Source organism: Primulina eburnea, chromosome 2, assembly GCF_022965805.1.
Source record: "Primulina eburnea isolate SZY01 chromosome 2, ASM2296580v1, whole genome shotgun sequence".
NCBI lineage: Eukaryota > Viridiplantae > Streptophyta > Magnoliopsida > Lamiales > Gesneriaceae > Primulina > Primulina eburnea.
In genome coordinates, this window is record NC_133102.1 from 15321158 (window position 1) to 15341224 (window position 20067).

At 32.9% G+C, this 20067-nt stretch overlaps 1 non-coding gene across 1 annotated transcript; it reads left to right on the forward strand.

Moving 5' to 3' along the window:
• Window positions 1-18728: 18728 nt before the first annotated feature.
• On the forward strand, window positions 18729-18835 carry LOC140824894 (small nucleolar RNA R71). The gene has a single exon (XR_012116511.1). It is a non-coding gene; the product is annotated as a small nucleolar RNA R71 (small nucleolar RNA).
• The last annotated feature ends 1232 nt before the right edge of the window (window positions 18836-20067 follow it).

Here is a 20067-nt window from a genome sequence, read left to right on the forward strand (position 1 = left end):
ATTAACATTTGTTTAATAATAGTTTTAATCTGATATTCAGATTTTCCATCTATATTCCATTCAGTAATGGCTTCCCCATTAAACTGAACGTAATCTTTTTTCTCTTCAATTTGAAGATCAACAGGTGTAGCCTTTTTATAAAAAGGTTTTACAATTGATACTTTATGCATTTTATTAATCTGCATTTCATCTTCTGACGAACTAGAAATATTATCTAGTTGTTCAGATTTGGTAATTACCGAAATAGAACCTTTCTCTTTAATATTAATTTTTTGTAATCGATCTATTAAACCTTCCATAAAATCATCATCTTTTTTAGAACTTAAAAGAAAATTTTCTTTTTTAAGATTAGGAGGAGGTTTTATCATCAAAGTTTTTGAACTTTCACCACTAGAATTTCCTTGTTTGGATTTTGATAAAATCTCTTCTATTCTAGTAGTCTGATTTCTTAAAGAATGTAGAGTAAGATTGGTAAAATTATTCTGTTGAATAATATGGTCAAAATTACCATGCCCTATTTCTGATTTTATAGGGGCAGCATATATTTCTTTATTACCCTTTTTAATTTGTAAAGTAGTAAAAGGAGGATGAATCTCAAAAGATTCTTCTCCAGTTTCATGAACATATAATTTATATGTTGATTCAAGAGTATTTATAAAAGACTCATCTTTAAAATTTGGAAATATCTTATTCCTTGCTGGAAAATATAAATTTTCCATCCATTTGAAAAAATCTAAATTTAATTTAGTTTCTTCAATCCATTCTAAGTATCTTGAAACATATAATGTTTGTTGTTTTGAATTCAAACAACTTAAAAACCATTTTTTCTTATTAAAATTTTTAATCTTATCTAAACTCTTTTGGATAGAGTTATTATTAATAACCATAACATTATATCCCATATCAGAAAAAGTAGGAGAATTTTATTTTTTATTATTAACAGAATAACTTCGTTGAAATCTAGACGTACTAGATTCAGGAATATCTACTTTATATTCTGGATGAGATACATTATCATTAGTCTTTTGAAGACCAGATATACTAATTTTTTCAAAATCAGATATAAGAAGTAGAATTTCTACTTTCTTCAGGAAGTTTAATTCGTAAATGTCTTTGAGATGAGAATTTTATTTCGACATCTCCATCAACATATTGAATTATACTTTCTAGTTTTCTAGATTCTTCTTTTAAAGAAGGGGCTATACTTTCCATTTTCCAGATTTCTGGCAGAGTAACTTGACTCCAATTAATTGTTTTAGGAATCATAATATTACTTTTAGTAATATCAGTTATGAAAAGAGTAGTTTCTCCTCTTTTTGAACTAATTTGATTAGTATTGATTCTAAAATTGGATATCGTTGAATTCATGACTTTGTAACAAATTCTATATAATAGAACAACATTTTCTGTTCCATCTATCATATCAAAACCTTCAGTTTTTATATTTAAAGTGAGGGCTTTCATGATATTTGGATCAGAAAGAGAAATTGAAAAATTAGGGAAACAACTAAAATGTATTGGTCCTTCGCATAATGAAGATTCTACTATTCCTAATAAGGAATCTTCGAATTTATTATGCCTTTGATCTCTTACTAAGATTAAAGCTGAAGTATTTAGACCTAATCTGGTAAGAGGTTTTAAACCTACTTGTATCATTCCCAAATGCATAAATTTGTAATTTTGCTTGTGAATATTAACAAGGTTTTGAGATAATAAACTAAATGAGTCGTATCCTCCTTTTAGAGGAATTGCTTCTTCAATTGTTTTAATAATATAGTCGGATTTAAAATTAAATCCATTAGTTCTATAAATCTTCATATTAGAAGATGTTGGTATTTTCCAGTTTTGAATATTTTTCTCGAAATTTTCAGAAATAATTAACTATTTGTTCTTAGTATTACTACTTGAAGATTTATTCTTCGTAAAAGATCGTATTAATTTATCCATTCAAGAATATGGTAGATACTGTCAAGGCTTTACCCTGCCTTACCCTTTGGCTTTACAGGTCTTATGGAACCCGACTTAAGGATTTCTCCAGGGTATAACTACCTTCTTCCTTACAGAATAAAAGAATAAGATCGTAGAAGAATAACTTGTATTAATTTCTGAAGAATTTCTCCAATTACAATGGCTCTGATACCACTATTACACTGTTACAAATACGAGATTTAATCACACTGTTACAAATACGAGATTTAATCTCAATTTTAAGCAGCAAGCTGTGAGCTCTGCTTCTCAAATGTCTTTAAGGTAATCTTGGACCTTTCAAAATGTGGATGAACAAACCACTGTTTATAAACAGGATTTATCTCTGGATCTTTTAATCGATCTTCAAGATTTTTAATTTGATTATTAATTAATTTAATCTTCTTTTTTAAGATTTTCAAATAATTTGCAGACGGCATAATATAATCAAATGGAGGATCATAAATATAATCGTATGACATAAACTTACATGAAATGATGAAACTTGAAACTGAGAACTCAAGAACTGGAGAAAACTTCGAAACTCTTATTATGAGAAAGTAGTAGAGAATTTTGGTGTGTCGATCACAAAGGGAGTCGACTCCTTAAATAGTAAAGCAATACATACTAGTTACAGTGTTTACACAAATAAAAACATGACACGTGAAAAGTAAAACTCACACTCAATAATGCACCACAATACTACATACTTTATTACAAAGACTATAAGTCCCGTGATTGCTTGCCTTTTCATCCACTATCTTTAGTGACATCCAGCTCATGCATTCAATAATGCATATATGTCATCTTCCTCATACGGGTCCTGAGCGTCTTGCAAATTATCCTGATCTGTCATTGGAGTATCATCCTCCATTTTCTCTTTTCCTTTAGAAGAAGTAGATTCTTGTGTTGACAGATTTGATTTTTCTCCAAATACTTCAGTAAACATTGAAGTAATGGTATCTTTATCAAGATGTTGGAAAAGTTCTTTTAACAGTGTTGTTTGTGTTGGGGTATCATGATTTAAATTCTTCATGGTTTCTCTGGCAACTCCCAGAGCTATTACCCCTTGACGGTCATATACTTTGCCTTCTGCAAAGAAATCTTCTATACCCCACCATTTGATGAGAACTTTTCTGATTAAGAAAGTAGAGGTATATTTGAGATCAAATTTCTCTTTAGCCATATCCTGTAATCCATATTCCCATCGAATAATCCAAGGAACATTGTAGTTAACGGCGAATTATAATATGGCTGTTAAACCATCAAACTGTGTGTTTGCATTTAAAAATTTATTCCATATGTTTTTAGAGGGCATTACCCCCCATGAGAAGAAAAAAGTTTTAAACCAAATTGGTATAAATTGATGAATATCATCTAATTGGAATTTTACCCACCATGAATGTTTTCTTTGAGAATTTTCATATAAAACAATGATATCCCAAGCCATGATATAATCATGGTAATTAAACATATTAGGCATTGCCTGAAAGGTGTTTAATTGACGTGCTTGTCCAAGGGGTAAACCCCAATTAGCAGCTGGGATAATCTTTTTTATTATCATTTTAGAAAAAGCGTAATCGCGATTGCGATCCATATGTTGGATTTCAACTGAGCCAGTTTCGACTAGAATTGTTTCAAAATAATCACGAGTTTTTCTCCCCAATATGGGTTGTAAATCTTTAATTAAATAGCTTTGAGCTATATGAATTGGGGATAGACCTTTTAGGTCTTTGTCAACAGGACAGCAATTAAGACATCCTGAAATTAGATAAGGATATTTTAATTCCTCTTTTGATCCCTTTAAAGCAAATATAGCATTATTATAATAATGTATTTCATACGCAGTAGGATCTTCTGCAAATTCTTTAATTGGATCAAACTTTTCTTCCTCTGTGTTAGCCATATTTGACTGAGGAACTGTAGCACCTCTTTTGAAAGGTGGTTTATTCATGGGCTTCTTCCCGGTGGCTGGTCTTTTTAAGACTGTCTTCCAAGGCTGATCCCTGCAAGAATTCTCTAGTTAGAAAATCTGGTAAAGAATTAGATTTTCCAGAAATATGTTCAATATCAAAATCGAAACAGGCTAATATTGCTTGCCATCTAGCAAATATTTGTTTAGATGCTATTACTTTAACATCTTTTAAAAGAATATCTTTGGCAGATTTGCAATCAACTCTTAATAAAAATTTCTTATTTAAAAGATCACTTTCAAATTTTGTAATACATTTAACAATTGAAAGAATTTCTTTCTTTATTGTAGAATAATTCTTTTGAGTATTATTCCAAGTTCCAGAAGTATATCTTACAAGAATTTCTTTAGATGTATTATCTAATTGTTGTTTAAGTATTCCTCCATATCCAATATCAGAGGCGTCTGTTTCAACTATTTTGAATGCTTCAGGATTAGCAATAGATAAACAAGGGAGTTCTTTAACTCTTTCTTTTATTTTTTGTATTGCTAAAGTATGACTATTAGTCCATGGTTGAGGATTTTTCTTCAACCTTTGAAATAATAATTTACAATCTTGAGCGAGATCTTTATAAAAATCTCCTATATAATTAAGACTTCCAAGAAATCTTTGTAATTGATTTATATCAGTAATTTTATCAGGAAATTTATCAGCAAAAACAATTGCTCTTTCAATAGGAATTATTATTCCATTTTCAATATAATGTCCTAAGAATTTTATCTTAGTTTGAAAAAGTTTTACTTTTTTCTGATTTACTGCCAAACCAGCTTTTTTAGTAACTTGAATAAATATATTTAAATGTTTAAATTCGAGAAAAATATTCAAAACTGGAAAATACCAACATCTTCTAATATGAAGATTTATAGAACTAATGGATTTAATTTTAAATCCGACTATATTATTAAAACAATTGAAGAAGCAATTCCTCTAAAAGGAGGATACGACTCATTTAGTTTATTATTTCAAAACCTTGTTAATATTCACAAGCAAAATTACAAATTTATGCATTTGGGAATGATACAAGTAGGTTTAAAACCTCTTACCAGATTAGGTCTAAATACTTCAGCTTTAATCTTAGTAAGAGATCAAAGGCATAATAAATTCGAAGATTCCTTATTAGGAATAGTAGAATCTTCATTATGCGAAGGACCAATACATTTTAGTTGTTTCCCTAATTTTCCAATTTCTCTTTCTGATCCAAATATCATGAAAGCCCTCACTTTAAATATAAAAACTGAAGGTTTTGATATGATAGATGGAACAGAAAATGTTGTTCTATTATATAGAATTTGTTACAAAGTCATGAATTCAACGATATCCAATTTTAGAATCAATACTAATCAAATTAGTTCAAAAAGAGGAGAAACTACTCTTTTCATAACTGATATTACTAAAAGTAATATTATGATTCCTAAAACAATTAATTGGAGTCAAGTTACTCTGCCAGAAATCTGGAAAATGGAAAGTATAGCCCCTTCTTTAAAAGAAGAATCTAGAAAACTAGAAAGTATAATTCAATATGTTGATGGAGATGTCGAAATAAAATTCTCATCTCAAAGACATTTACGAATTAAACTTCCTGAAGAAAGTAGAAATTCTACTTCTTCTATATCTGATTTCGAAAAAATTAGTATATCTGGTCTTCAAAAGACTAATGATAATGTATCTCATCCAGAATATAAAGTAGATATTCCTGAATCTAGTACGTCTAGATTTCAACGAAGTTATTCTGTTAATAATAAAAAATCAAATTCTCCTACTTTTTCTGATATGGGATATAATATTATGGTTATTAATAATAACTCTATCCAAAAGAGTTTAGATAAGATTAAAAATTTTAATAAGAAAAAATGGTTTTTAAGTTGTTTAAATTCAAAACAACAAACATTATATGTTTCAAGATACTTAGAATGGATTGAAGAAACTAAATTAAATTTAGATTTTTTCAAATGGATGGAAAATTTATATTTTCCAGCAAGGAATAAGATATTTCCAAATTTTAAAGATGAGTCTTTTATAAATACTCTTGAATCAACATATAAATTATATGTTCATGAAACTGGAGAAGAATCTTTTGAGATTCATCCTCCTTTTACTACTTTACAAATTAAAAAGGGTAATAAAGAAATATATGCTGCCCCTATAAAATCAGAAATAGGGCATGGTAATTTTGACCATATTATTCAACAGAATAATTTTACCAATCTTACTCTACATTCTTTAAGAAATCAGACTACTAGAATAGAAGAGATTTTATCAAAATCCAAACAAGGAAATTCTAGTGGTGAAAGTTCAAAAACTTTGATGATAAAACCTCCTCCTAATCTTAAAAAAGAAAATTTTCTTTTAAGTTCTAAAAAAGATGATGATTTTATGGAAGGTTTAATAGATCGATTACAAAAAATTAATATTAAAGAGAAAGGTTCTATTTCGGTAATTACCAAATCTGAACAACTAGATAATATTTCTAGTTCGTCAGAAGATGAAATGCAGATTAATAAAATGCATAAAGTATCAATTGTAAAACCTTTTTATAAAAAGGCTACACCTGTTGATCTTCAAATTGAAGAGAAAAAAGATTACGTTCAGTTTAATGGGGAAGCCATTACTGAATGGAATATAGATGGAAAATCTGAATATCAGATTAAAACTATTATTAAACAAATGTTAATATATTCTTCTGCGGCAAAGATAAAAGGTAATAATGATAGGCAAATTGCTCAAGCCATTATTACTGGTTTCACAGGCCAACTTCAAGGTTGGTGGGATTTTTATCTTTCTAAAGAAGCAAAGAATAAAATTCTAAACTCTTCTATAGTTGATCTTAATGGAAGAGAAGAGTCAGATGCTGTAAATACACTTATTTATACAATTTTATCTAATTTTATTGGAGCTAATGAACTCCAATTAGATAGATCTCAAGAACAATTAATGAATTTTAGATGCCCAACACTATCTGAATTCAGATGGTATAAAGATGTTTTTATGACTAAGGTTTTAACTAGAAATGATTGCAATGCAAATTTCTGGAAAGAAAAATTTATTTCTGGACTTCCAGTTCTTTTTGCTGAAAGAGTAAAAAATAGATTAAAATCTAAATCTCCAACAAATTCCATAGATTGGAACATTCTTACTTACGGAGATTTATCTGCAGAAATAACTGCAGAAGGAATTAATCTTTGTAATGATATCAAGTTAAAAAGATAACTTGATATGCAAAAAGAAGAAAATAGAAATATTATTGGTGATTTTTGTGAGCAAATAGGCTTTCAACCAATACAATATCCTAAAAGGGATAAGAAAAAGAAAAGATTTCCTTTTAAAAAGAAAAACCATTATATAAAAGATAAAGAAAAATCTAAAAAATATTCTAAGAAAAAGTTTAAAAAACCTATAAAAAATAACTCTAATAAAGTTCCAGTATGCTGGAAGTGTGGAAAGATTGGACATAAAGCTAATAAGTGTTATGTCAAGAAAAAGATTAATAATCTCAATATAAACAATGATTTAAAAGAATCATTGATAAATATTCTTCTTAATACAGAAGAAAATCTAAAGGAAAAAGATTTTTATATCAATATTATTGATAATGAATTATCTGAATATTCTAACAGTAGTACAGATAATGATTCTGAAATATCAGAAAATAAAATTTGCAATCCAGATTGTGATTGTGATACATGTCTCATAAATTTTATGGGATTAGAAATCAATGTCATATCAAATGAAGAAACTTTCATTTTAGATCTCATAGATCAAATAAAGGACCCTATAGAAAAAAAAAAAGCTATAGAACATTATTTAAATATGGCAAATCACAAGCCGACTAAACTTGTACAAAATACTGTACAAGAACATGAATTATATTCTTATAATAAAATATTAGAAAAGGCTAAACAAAAAGAAAGAGAGCCTACTATTTCTGAATTAAAAGGAGAAATAGATCAGATAAAATCTGAGATAAAATATTTAAAAGAAAGAGTAAATACTCTTAGTATTAATAATAATACTTGGGACAAAGATTCTACTTCTGAGGAAGAAGAAGAAGAAGAAGATATTTTATCAAAAAATGATGATGATCAAAAAATAAATCAAATGGTATGGATCAATAAAATTGATCAGATTATTTCTCAAAAATGGTACTCAAAAGTAACATTAATTATTAACAAAAAATTTAAAATTACTATTGAAGCATTATTAGATACAGGAGCTGATGTAAATTGCATCAGTGAAGGAATTGTTCCGTCTAAATATTATAAAAAGACTACTCAATTTATCACTGCTGCTAATAAGCAACCTCTTATAGTTAATTACAAATTGTCTGATGTGGCAATATGTAATTCTGGAGTTTGTTTAAATACAACTTTTATTCTCATTAAAAATATATCTACTCCTGTGATTTTAGGAACTCCATTTTTCCAAATGTTGTTTCCTATTAATAAAATTAATGAAAAGGGTTTATATACTAACATTAAAGGTAATGATTTATTTTTCCCATTCACAACAATACCAGTTTCAAAATCTATAAATATTTTACAAAAAATAGTTAGTAATAAAGAAAATTTTATTACTTCATTAAAAGATGAAATTCTCTTTAAAAATATTAAAGATAAGTTAAAATCTGATAAAATTCAGGAAAAAATAAAAATTATTTCAGAAATCATATCTAAAGAGATATGCGCTGATGTTCCTAATGCCTTTTGGAATAGGAAAAAACATCAAGTCAGTCTTCCTTATACAGATGATTTTTCTGAGGATAAAATTCCTACAAAAACAAGGCCTATAGCAATGGGGCCTAGACTTTTAAATTATTGCAAAGAAGAAATTGATAGTCTTCTTAAAAAAGAGTTAATCAGACCAAGTAATAGTCCTTGGAGTTGCCCAGCTTTCTATGTTGAAAATGCAGCCGAAATTGAAAGAGGAGCTCCAAGACTTGTTATCAATTATAAACCACTTAATAAAGCATTAAAATGGATAAAGCATCCATTACCAAATAAAAGAGATTTACTAAATAGATTATTTAAAGGAAAAGTTTTCTCTTCTTTTGATTTAAAATCAGGATTTTATCTAATTCTTCTAAAAGAAGAAGATAAATATAAAACAGCTTTTACTGTACCATTTGGCCATTACGAATGGAATGTAATGCCATTTGGATTAAAAAATGCTCCAATGGAATTCCAAAATATAATGAATGAAATTTATAATTCTTATACAGATTATATTATTGTCTATATAGATGATGTCCTTATATATTCTGATAATATTGATCAGCATTTTAAACATTTAAATATATTTATTCAAGTTACTAAAAAAGCTGGTTTGGCAGTAAATCAGAAAAAAGTAAAACTTTTTCAAACTAAGATAAAATTCTTAGGACATTATATTGAAAATGGAATAATAATTCCTATTGAAAGAGCAATTGTTTTTGCTGATAAATTTCCTGATAAAATTACTGATATAAATCAATTACAAAGATTTCTTGGAAGTCTTAATTATATAGGAGATTTTTATAAAGATCTCGCTCAAGATTGTAAATTATTATTTCAAAGGTTGAAGAAAAATCCTCAACCATGGACTAATAGTCATACTTTAGCAATACAAAAAATAAAAGAAAGAGTTAAAGAACTCCCTTGTTTATCTATTGCTAATCCTGAAGCATTCAAAATAGTTGAAACAGACGCCTCTGATATTGGATATGGAGGAATAATTAAACAACAATTAGATAATACATCTAAAGAAATTCTTGTAAGATATACTTCTGGAACTTGGAATAATACTCAAAAGAATTATTCTACAATAAAGAAAGAAATTCTTTCAATTGTTAAATATATTACAAAATTTGAAAGTGATCTTTTAAATAAGAAATTTTTATTAAGAGTTGATTGCAAATCTGCCAAAGATATTCTTTTAAAAGATGTTAAAGTAATAGCATCTAAACAAATATTTGCTAGATGGCAAGCAATATTAGCCTGTTTCGATTTTGATATTGAACATATTTCTGGAAAATCTAATTCTTTACCAGATTTTCTAACTAGAGAATTCTTGCAGGGATCAGCCTTGGAAGACAGTCTTAAAAAGACCAGCCACCGGGAAGAAGCCCATGAATAAACCACCTTTCAAAAGAGGTGCTACAGTTCCTCAGTCAAATATGGCTAACACAGAGGAAGAAAAGTTTGATCCAATTAAAGAATTTGCAGAAGATCCTACTGCGTATGAAATACATTATTATAATAATGCTATATTTGCTTTAAAGGGATCAAAAGAGGAATTAAAATATCCTTATCTAATTTCAGGATGTCTTAATTGCTGTCCTGTTGACAAAGACCTAAAAGGTCTATCCCCAATTCATATAGCTCAAAGCTATTTAATTAAAGATTTACAACCCATATTGGGGAGAAAAACTCGTGATTATTTTGAAACAATTCTAGTCGAAACTGGCTCAGTTGAAATCCAACATATGGATCGCAATCGCGATTACGCTTTTTCTAAAATGATAATAAAAAAGATTATCCCAGCTGCTAATTGGGGTTTATCCCTTGGACAAGCACGTCAATTAAACACCTTTCAGGCAATGCCTAATATGTTTAATTACCATGATTATATCATGGCTTGGGATATCATTGTTTTATATGAAAATTCTCAAAGAAAACATTCATGGTGGGTAAAATTCCAATTAGATGATATTCATCAATTTATACCAATTTGGTTTAAAACTTTTTTCTTCTCATGGGGGGTAATGCCCTCTATTCTTCCGAGAAATGTTAAAAACATATGGAATAAATTTTTAAATGCAAACACACAGTTTGATGGTTTAACAGCCATATTACAATTCGCCGTTAACTACAATGTTCCTTGGATTATTCGATGGGAATATGGATTACAGGATATGGCTAAAGAGAAATTTGATCTCAAATATACCTCTACTTTCTTAATCAGAAAAGTTCTCATCAAATGGTGGGGTAAAGAAGATTTCTTTGCAGAAGGCAAAGTATATGACCGTCAAGGGGTAATAGCTCTGGGAGTTGCCAGAGAAACCATGAAGAATTTAAATCATGATACCCCAACACAAACAACACTGTTAAAAGAACTTTTCCAACATCTTGATAAAGATACCATTACTTCAATGTTTACTGAAGTATTTGGAGAAAAATCAAATCTGTCAACACAAGAATCTACTTCTTCTAAAGGAAAAGAGAAAATGGAGGATGATACTCCAATGACAGATCAGGATAATTTGCAAGACGCTCAGGACCCGTATGAGGAAGATGACATATATGCATTATTGAATGCATGAGCTGGATGTCACTAAAGATAGTGGATGAAAAGGCAAGCAATCACGGGACTTATAGTCTTTGTAATAAAGTATGTAGTATTGTGGTGCATTATTGAGTGTGAGTTTTACTTTTCACGTGTCATGTTTTTATTTGTGTAAACACTGTAACTAGTATGTATTGCTTTACTATTTAAGGAGTCGACTCCCTTTGCGATCGACACACCAAAATTCTCTACTACTTTCTCATAATAAGAGTTTCGAAGTTTTCTCCAGTTCTTGAGTTCTCAGTTTCAAGTTTCATCATTTCATGTAAGTTTATGTCATACGATTATATTTATGATCCTCCATTTGATTATATTATGCCGTCTGCAAATTATTTGAAAATCTTAAAAAAGAAGATTAAATTAATTAATAATCAAATTAAAAATCTTGAAGATCGATTAAAAGATCCAGAGATAAATCCTGTTTATAAACAGTGGTTTGTTCATCCACATTTGGAAAGGTCCAAGATTACCTTAAAGGCATTTGAGAAGCAGAGCTCACAGCTTGCAATTCCCCGCTTCATTTCAGTTTTCCTTTACGAGCACTTTATCTTTCTAAAGAACTCTCATCTTAAGAGATATCAGAGTTTTTAACACTTTCAAATGACAAACCAGATTCCAGCACATCTTTTGAACGCCATGGCTATCAACTTCAACTCAATTATGACCATTACAAATGCTGATGTAAAGAAAGTATTTCAGCAACTGAATCAGCAGGCTTAAAACCCTTTTTGGGTCTCTACGCTCAGGAAATTTATCCCAAAGAGCTTCACGACTTCTATTCAACAGGATTCATCGATTCTGATGAAAACATTGCTGCTACCATCAATAACAAACTAATGATCATATCTGAAGATTATTTTGGAGATTTGTTTTTACTGCCTTCTGATGGGCAAACACAAATTTCTGAGATCAAAGCATCGGAAATCGAAGAGATGCAAACTTTACTCTCTGCAGATGGACGGAAAATCAAAGTTTCCGATCCCAAGAAAGAGTTAAAGCACGAGGGGCAACTGCTGGCAGATATTGTAGCCAAAGGGCTTTTGGCGAAGGCTGGGTCCTTTGCTGCTCTAACTCTGGAAAAGTTTCAACTCATCACAGTAATCATGACTGGACGACGAATCAACTGGAAGCATTTTCTATTCACTATTTTGAAGAACATGTTCTCTTCTGCTAAGAAATCCAAAGGTTTTGCTGTCCAGCTCAGTTATCTGCTGAAAAACCAAGGGTTAATTGCTTATGATTCTGACAGATTATCAAGATTCAAGGTGTTCAATGATAAAAACATTCTACCATCAAAAACCAAATTAGATCTTTCTCCTGAGAAATTCATCAAGATCAAGAAGGAAATTGGGATGGAGCAGGCTGCTCCCAAAACAGTCAAAGTTGCCAAGAACTTAACAAAGAATAAAGAGTCAAAATGCAAACTGATTCTCAGTTATTCTGATAGTCAGAAGACTCTAGCTCTTCAAATTTCAAGAAACCAAGGACACTGAAGACCAAATCAGTTGATCATGTTAAACCCACATCCACTGATCAGGTAATGGATGCAGGAATTCAACAACCAATTCAGAATGTTATCACAAAGGAAGTTTCAGTTGCATCCTTAACTGAGGATCAGTTACCACTATCCTCACTTCTGCCAAACATCACTGCATCCAGCAAATCATCAAAACTTCCAGGGATCAAAGCTCCACTGATTAGTATCTCACCTTACTCTTCTTTGCCTTTTGCCAGACCCACCGGAATAATACTCAGAGAAAATATTGACGCAACTACATCTGGATTAACTATCCCACACATTTTGAGTGATTCTAAGGGCAAGGATAAACTTCAAGAAGAACCAAGACCCTCAAATGCAATTCAGACTCACATTGACCTCATCTGGCAAGAAGTCAATACATTTGCAGCAGAGAGGTACCAAGTTTTTGAGGAATTGGTCAATTTCAGAGTTAATGTTTTTGCTAAGGAACTGCACAATAAATCCAAGTTGAAAAGATTTATTGATGTAGAACGAATAGTGTTAAAAACAGTTAAGGCTTCCTCTATTCAGCAAGCTTTGCAAAGGAAGAAATATTTCTTTAACTTATCTCGGGAACAAAAGTTGCAGCAAATAGTTGCTGAACTCAGGCAAAACTTTAATCCCCTTAGCCCAACTGCATTCAACGACAAAGCAGTCTATGCTCAATTGGAAACAGATCTGATAACACTGCAAGCAGAAATTAAAGACTGGGAAATGGGTCAAGAACTGATCATCCCAGAGATGTCTCACAAAATTGCTGAAGAAGCTCCAGCTGACCATTCAGTTGGAAACCCAGTCACGAATCTTGCTGATTCTTCATCCCAACCAGAAGGTATTTCATCAATTGCCCTATCTTCATTCAAGACAACACCAACAACTACTATTCCAAAGATGTATTCTGAGGCTGAGCTGAAATTGGGAAACATTGATGAAGTCGTTCAGTCAGTTGTTCAGGAAATATCTACAGTTGATCACTCTGTTGATCAAATCAATCCAGAGGTCACTGATGCTGTACAACCTGATCCGGTTCACCTCACTAATGAGCCAGACACTTTCATCAATCATCCTTTAGAGGCACCAACTTCAGTTCTCTTATCATCTGCTGAACAGAACCCTCCTTCACCACCTCAGGATCGAGATAAAATCACTGCTGATGATATTCCAGTTCAAGGAGAAATAACTGAAACTGATATTTCAGTTCAAAATGTCATTGAATCAGTCTCAACTGATCAAACTTTGGTCATCTCTGAGCACATCTCTAAAGAACCAGGAACATCTTATCAGTCTCCTCCTTCATCTTCAACAGATGTTGAACTTATCTTGGAAGAAGTTCAGCACTTACAGAATAATATGGAGCAAATGACCTCTACCATCTCCAAAATTCAGAACACACAACTATCGCACACTCTAAAGCTGGACCATTCACATGCCTCCAACTTAGAGAAACTGAATAAACTTCAGAAAAATATGGACTCTCTTGAACAACTTGTAAAGGATCTGAAGCAGGGACTCATCAACTCTTTCTCTACAAATCAGGATGTAAACAGTCAAAGAATTGGGCGACTGGAAACCTCTGTTTCAAAGCAGATAGAATTACTGCGGATTTCCTTCACCACTATGGCCACAAGTATCTCGTCAGATGTAAAACTTCTATCCATCGATGTTAAAAAACTCTCAGATAAAATGGAGGTATTTGACAAAAATGGGGAAAGCAGCTGAAGCAACTGATATCATTTGTCCAGTTATTTTGTGATTCAGTTATGCTGAAGAATTAGATGAAGAATTAATCAGACTATTATTATCTACTGATATCATTTTCTCAGACTTCTATATTATCTACAAGGAACCCAGCTATTCTATGATTCAGTTGCATAATCTATTATCAACAAAGAGCTGAGTTAAGTCTCTTGGTTTTGTCAAACACCATAAAGGGGGAAATTGTTGGAAACTAAATTCTGGAGTTTGACAAAAACATAAATCAATCGATTAAATCAACTAATACGTGAAAGCAAATTCGGCAGCTGGACATTCAACTGAAATCAGCTGACACAAACTGATCAGTTGAGAACTGATCAGTTAAAACATTCAGCCGAAAACATTAAAGCTTCTCAACTGAAGATACCTCGGGAAAGATCATTCAACAGACAGAAAGACATATCAGACAGCAACTGAATATGGAAAGCCGCACTGCATAGAACAAAGTATTTCGGCTATTGAAATTAAAAACGCCGTCTTACAATCAATAATGAAGTGGCAATCAAGAACACTGCCCAAGAAATGATGAGGTGGCAATCAACGGATGCGTAAATTCAAAATTACCGTTGAAAGATAAGTCTATAAAAATGACTAAAGAGCAGATGACAAAAGAGACGATCGATTAATCTCAAACTTGCTATTACTCTGTCAAAATCTCAGCTCATACTTATTAGATCTATTCGTAGCAATCAAGGCTACACGTTGAGCAAACTAGCACTCTGTAATATTGATAATTCAATAAGTGCTAAGTTCAGTTACTCACAGTGATCATTGTATTATACTAAGAGTTTCAGTTCAGGCAATAGATAAGTCCTAACCGAAGTGGGTCTGTACAAGTGTTGTACTCGATCAAAGTCTTTTAGTGAATATCCTATCCTTGAGATAGAAGGGGTGACGTAGGTGTTATTCAATTCTCCGAACATCCAGAAACATATTGTGTTGTCTTTACTTCAGCTTTTCATTTTCAGTTAGATATTCTATCTTTCAATCAGTTTATTTTCCGCAACTGCTTATTCAGTTTAACTGATTGATATTGACCGACGGGATACTTAGTTCAGTTTGTAACAAAACTGAACTACCTTTTTCGAAGAACATTTAAATTCCTAGAAGTGTTTATTCAACCCCCCCTTCTAAACACTCCTTAGTCAATAACCGATCCTAACAGAGTGTACGGCTTGCATAGTAGATGGCTTTGAACATCTTGTCCCGTATTTGTCCCGATGCTGCTCCCACAGCATAGTCGCTAGCATCGCACATGAGCTCAAAGGGCTCCTTCCAATCAGGTAATATCATGATGGGTGCAGAAATCAGTACTGCCTTGATCCTGTTAAACGCCTGCAAACAATCATCGTCAAAAATAAATGTTGAATCTTTTTCTAACAAATTACATAAAGGTCTAGTAATCTTAGAGAAATCTTTAATATAACGACGATAGAACCCGACATGTCCCAAGAAACTTCGGATCCCTTTCACATTCTTTGGCGGTGGGAGATTTTCAATTGCCACAACTTTGGCTCTGTCCACTTCTATCCCTCTAGCTGAAATTTTATGCCCAAGCACAATACTTTCTGAGACCATGAAGTGGAATTTCTCCCAATTCAACACTAAATTCTTTGCCTGACATCTCTGTAAAACAAGCGTTAGATTCTGCAAACAATGGTCAAATTATGAACCAAACACAAAGATATCATCCATAAAAACTTCCATTATTTCCTCGACCATGTCAGAAAATATGGCCATCATACACCTCTGAAAAGTAGCAGGTGCATTGCAAAGACCAAATGATATTCTCCTGAAAGCAAATGTACTGTAGGGTCAAGTGAAGATAGTCTTCTCTTGATCCTCTGGTGCTATGACAATCTGATTGTAACCGGAATAAACATCTAGAAAGAAATAATAACGATAACCACCTACTCTATCAAGCATCTGGTCAATAAAGGGAAGAGGGAAGTGATCTTTCCTAGTCGCATCATTCAATTTTCTGTAATCTATACACACTCGTCAACCATTCACTGGACGAGTCGAAATCAATTCGTTATTCTCATTTCTTACTACAGTTATTCCCCCCCTTCTTAGGCACTACTTGTACTGGTGAAACCCAAGAACTGTCAGATATAGCATAAATAACACCTGCATTTAACAATTTTAATACCTCAGCCCTCACAACTTCTTTCATGGCTGGATTAAGCCTCATCTGATGATCAACATAAGGGGAATATGACTCCTGCATCAATATTTTATGCATACAAACAGTAGAGCTAATCCCCTTTATATCAGCAATTGTCCATCCCAACGCAGATTTAAATTCTCTTAACACCCTCAACAACCTATCCTTTTCATCAATAGTAAGAGCAGAAGATATAATTACCGGATGTGACGAACTCTCGTCTGGGAATGCATAGCACAAATGACTCGGTAAATCCTTCAACACAGGGGATGCTTTTGGTACCTCTTTATTTGCATCCTCAAGTAACTCTTCAAGTTGGGCGTTATCCTTTTCTTTAGGTAGCGTATTGAGAGCAAGTAACTCCTCTAGCATATCCCAGTTCTCTTCATCAACTGTGGAAACTGACTCCAACAAGCATCTCTCCAAAGAGTCTTTTGTCAACTTACTTGCACCAACATGAGATACACATGAATCAATTATATCAATACTCTTACAAGTATTTACCTCATTTGGTCCTTTTATGGTGTTGTAGATTTTGAACACGACTTCATCTCCACCTACTCTCAATGTGAGTTCGCCCTTGTGCACATCAATCAAGGCTTTCCCGGTGGCCAAGAACGGCCTTCCAAGATAAGCGGGGTCTCCTGGTTTTCTTTCATATCTAAAATGACAAAATCAGCAGGAAATATGAATTTGTCTAACTTTACCAGAACATCCTCCACTATCCCTCGTGGATACGTAAGTGAATAGTCTGCCAGCTGCAAAGTAATAGTACTAGGTTTCACCTCGCCAAGCTCCAAAGTCTTGGAAATAGAAAAAGGCATTAAATTTATACTAGCCCAAATCACATAAAGCTCTATTTACTCTAGAACCACCAATAACACAAGGAATAATAAAACTCCCTGGATCTTTGAGTTTCTGTGGTAGTTTCCTTTGGAGTATTGCACTGCATTCTTCGGTTAACTTTACTGTCTCAAATTCTTGAAGTTTCCTCTTCTTGGACATCACATCCTTGATGAACTTAGCATAGTTGGGCATTTGCTCCAATGCATCGGCAAATGGGATGTTGATGTGTATTTTCTTGAAAATTTCCAAGAACTTCGCAAACTGATCATCCAACCCTTTCTTCTTGAACCTCTGTGGATATGAAAGATTCACCTTTGGTAAGGGCTGCTGTTTAAGTACTTTCTCAGGTTTCTCTGCTTTCTCTTCTCCAAAACTTGCACTCTTTCCTTCATCTTCCTCAACTGTAATCTCTACACTTTCTTCAGTAGGCTCTGGAATCCCAATTTCCTTGCCACTCCTCAGTGTGACAGCTTTGCACTGTTCCCTAGGATTCACCTCAGTATTGCTGGGAAACTGTCCTCGATTCTGATCATTTAAAGCATTGGCTAGTTGCCCAATCTGTGTTTCCAAGGATTTCATCGTGGCACCCATATTACCCATGTGTGTCTCCATGTTATCAAGACGAGACTCAGTTCTCACCATTCTCTTCCCAGACGCAGTCACCAATGTACCAACTAGATCTTCAAAAGATGGCTTTCCTTCCCCTTTTTGTCTATTGAACCCTGGTGGAGGATTCAACACGTTCTTGTTGTTCGCATAAGAGAAATTCTCGTGATTCCTCAAACCTGGATGATAAATATTAGGGGGAGGATTACCTCGATAACCTCCAAAGCCGCGATTGTTGATGTACTGAGCTTCCTCCACAACTGGCTCTTCCTCAGCAGTCACCAATGCTACATCAGACGTAGATTGGCCTGGCTTGTTCATCGCTGCAATCTGTGCGGTTAATGCCGAAACCTGTGCAGTAAGTGATGTGATCGGGTCTACAGTATACACTCCAGCAGGTTTCCTTGATCCAGATCTTTCACTTGGCCACTGATAAGTGTTAATGGTCATCTGTTCAAGCAATTCATAGGCCTCATAAGGTGTTTAAAAAAAAATAGTACCTCCGGCGGCTGCATCCACATTCCCTCTGGTTGGCCCATCTAAACCATTGTAAAATAACTCAATCTGCACCCAATCTGCATAGCCATGATTCGGGCACTTGCTGAGTAGTTCCTTGTATCGCTCCCAAGCTTCATATAACACTTCGAGCTCTCTCTGCCTGAAGTTGGTGATATCTATTTTCAGCTGAGCAGATTTAGCAGGAGGAAAGTACTTTGACAGAAACTTCGTAACCAAATCTGCCCAAGTAGTAACACTTCCCAGCAGTAGATATTGGAGCCAACTCCTTGCGTGATCCTTAAGAGAAAACGGAAACAGGCGCAATCGAATAATTTTCGTCAGAAATACCGTTAATTTTTACCGTATCCGTGATCTCAAGAAAAGTTCTGAGGTGAAGATGGGGATCTGCGGTGGCTGCTCCTCCAAATTGGTTCTGTTGAACCATGTTGATGAGTGAAGCTTTAGCTCAAAATTAATAGCAACAATACTTCCACGAGCTATTCCATTGTAGTGAGCATTGATGACTGGGCGGAAATGTTCCCGGATTGGCACCTCTCTAGGGAGCTCATTCTGATTATCTCTGTTTTCAGTCATTGCTTTAATTTCGTCTCTCCTTGCTTTCCTTAATCTCCTGGCAGTTCTTTCGATTTCCAGATCAAAAATCAGCAAGTCGGGATTTTGATATTTTCGCATGCACTGCAAAACAGAGAAGATTATCAATTAACAGAATAAATAAGGAAAATAAAATAAAGCCTAAATTAAAGTAAAGACTAATTAATAATGATATCAATATGCAATTAAATAGTTTACTCCCCGGCAACGGCGCCAAAAACTTGTTGCGTGTTTTCACTACCGCAAGTATACGAAGTCAAGTTTTAGTACTGGTTTGAGTATAGATATCGATCCCACGAAGAGTAAATATTTAGAATTGTATATTAAGTACCATAATTGGCATAGCTCGACTTTATTTAGACAAATCAAATAGTTGGTTTAAAATCAGGTCAAATTAAATAACAATTCATGTAATTCTAGCACGCAGTAGAAATTCAATTAGTAAATAAATATTGAGATATGATTTCGTCGAGTCTCTCCTATGCTAAATTAACATTGCCTAACATTTAATTAAATCACACCGTATTTATTAACCAAGAACTCACAATATTTTCTATTCCCTTTTTCAAGTGACAAATAGAACTGTATTACCTATTACTGATTTTAATATGTCTATTCAAAACCATGTAACACGTAATAAATGCACACAAGGTCTTGTTATGGATTCGCCAAAGTTATACGTCTTTTGCACGCTATAAACATCTGACAATGCGATTTCCCATGTCCTAATTTCGATCACCTCTCTCGAGTGTTAGATCTCAATTATTAGATCAGTCAAATTATGGCCAGTAATCCAAAAGCATTAAAGA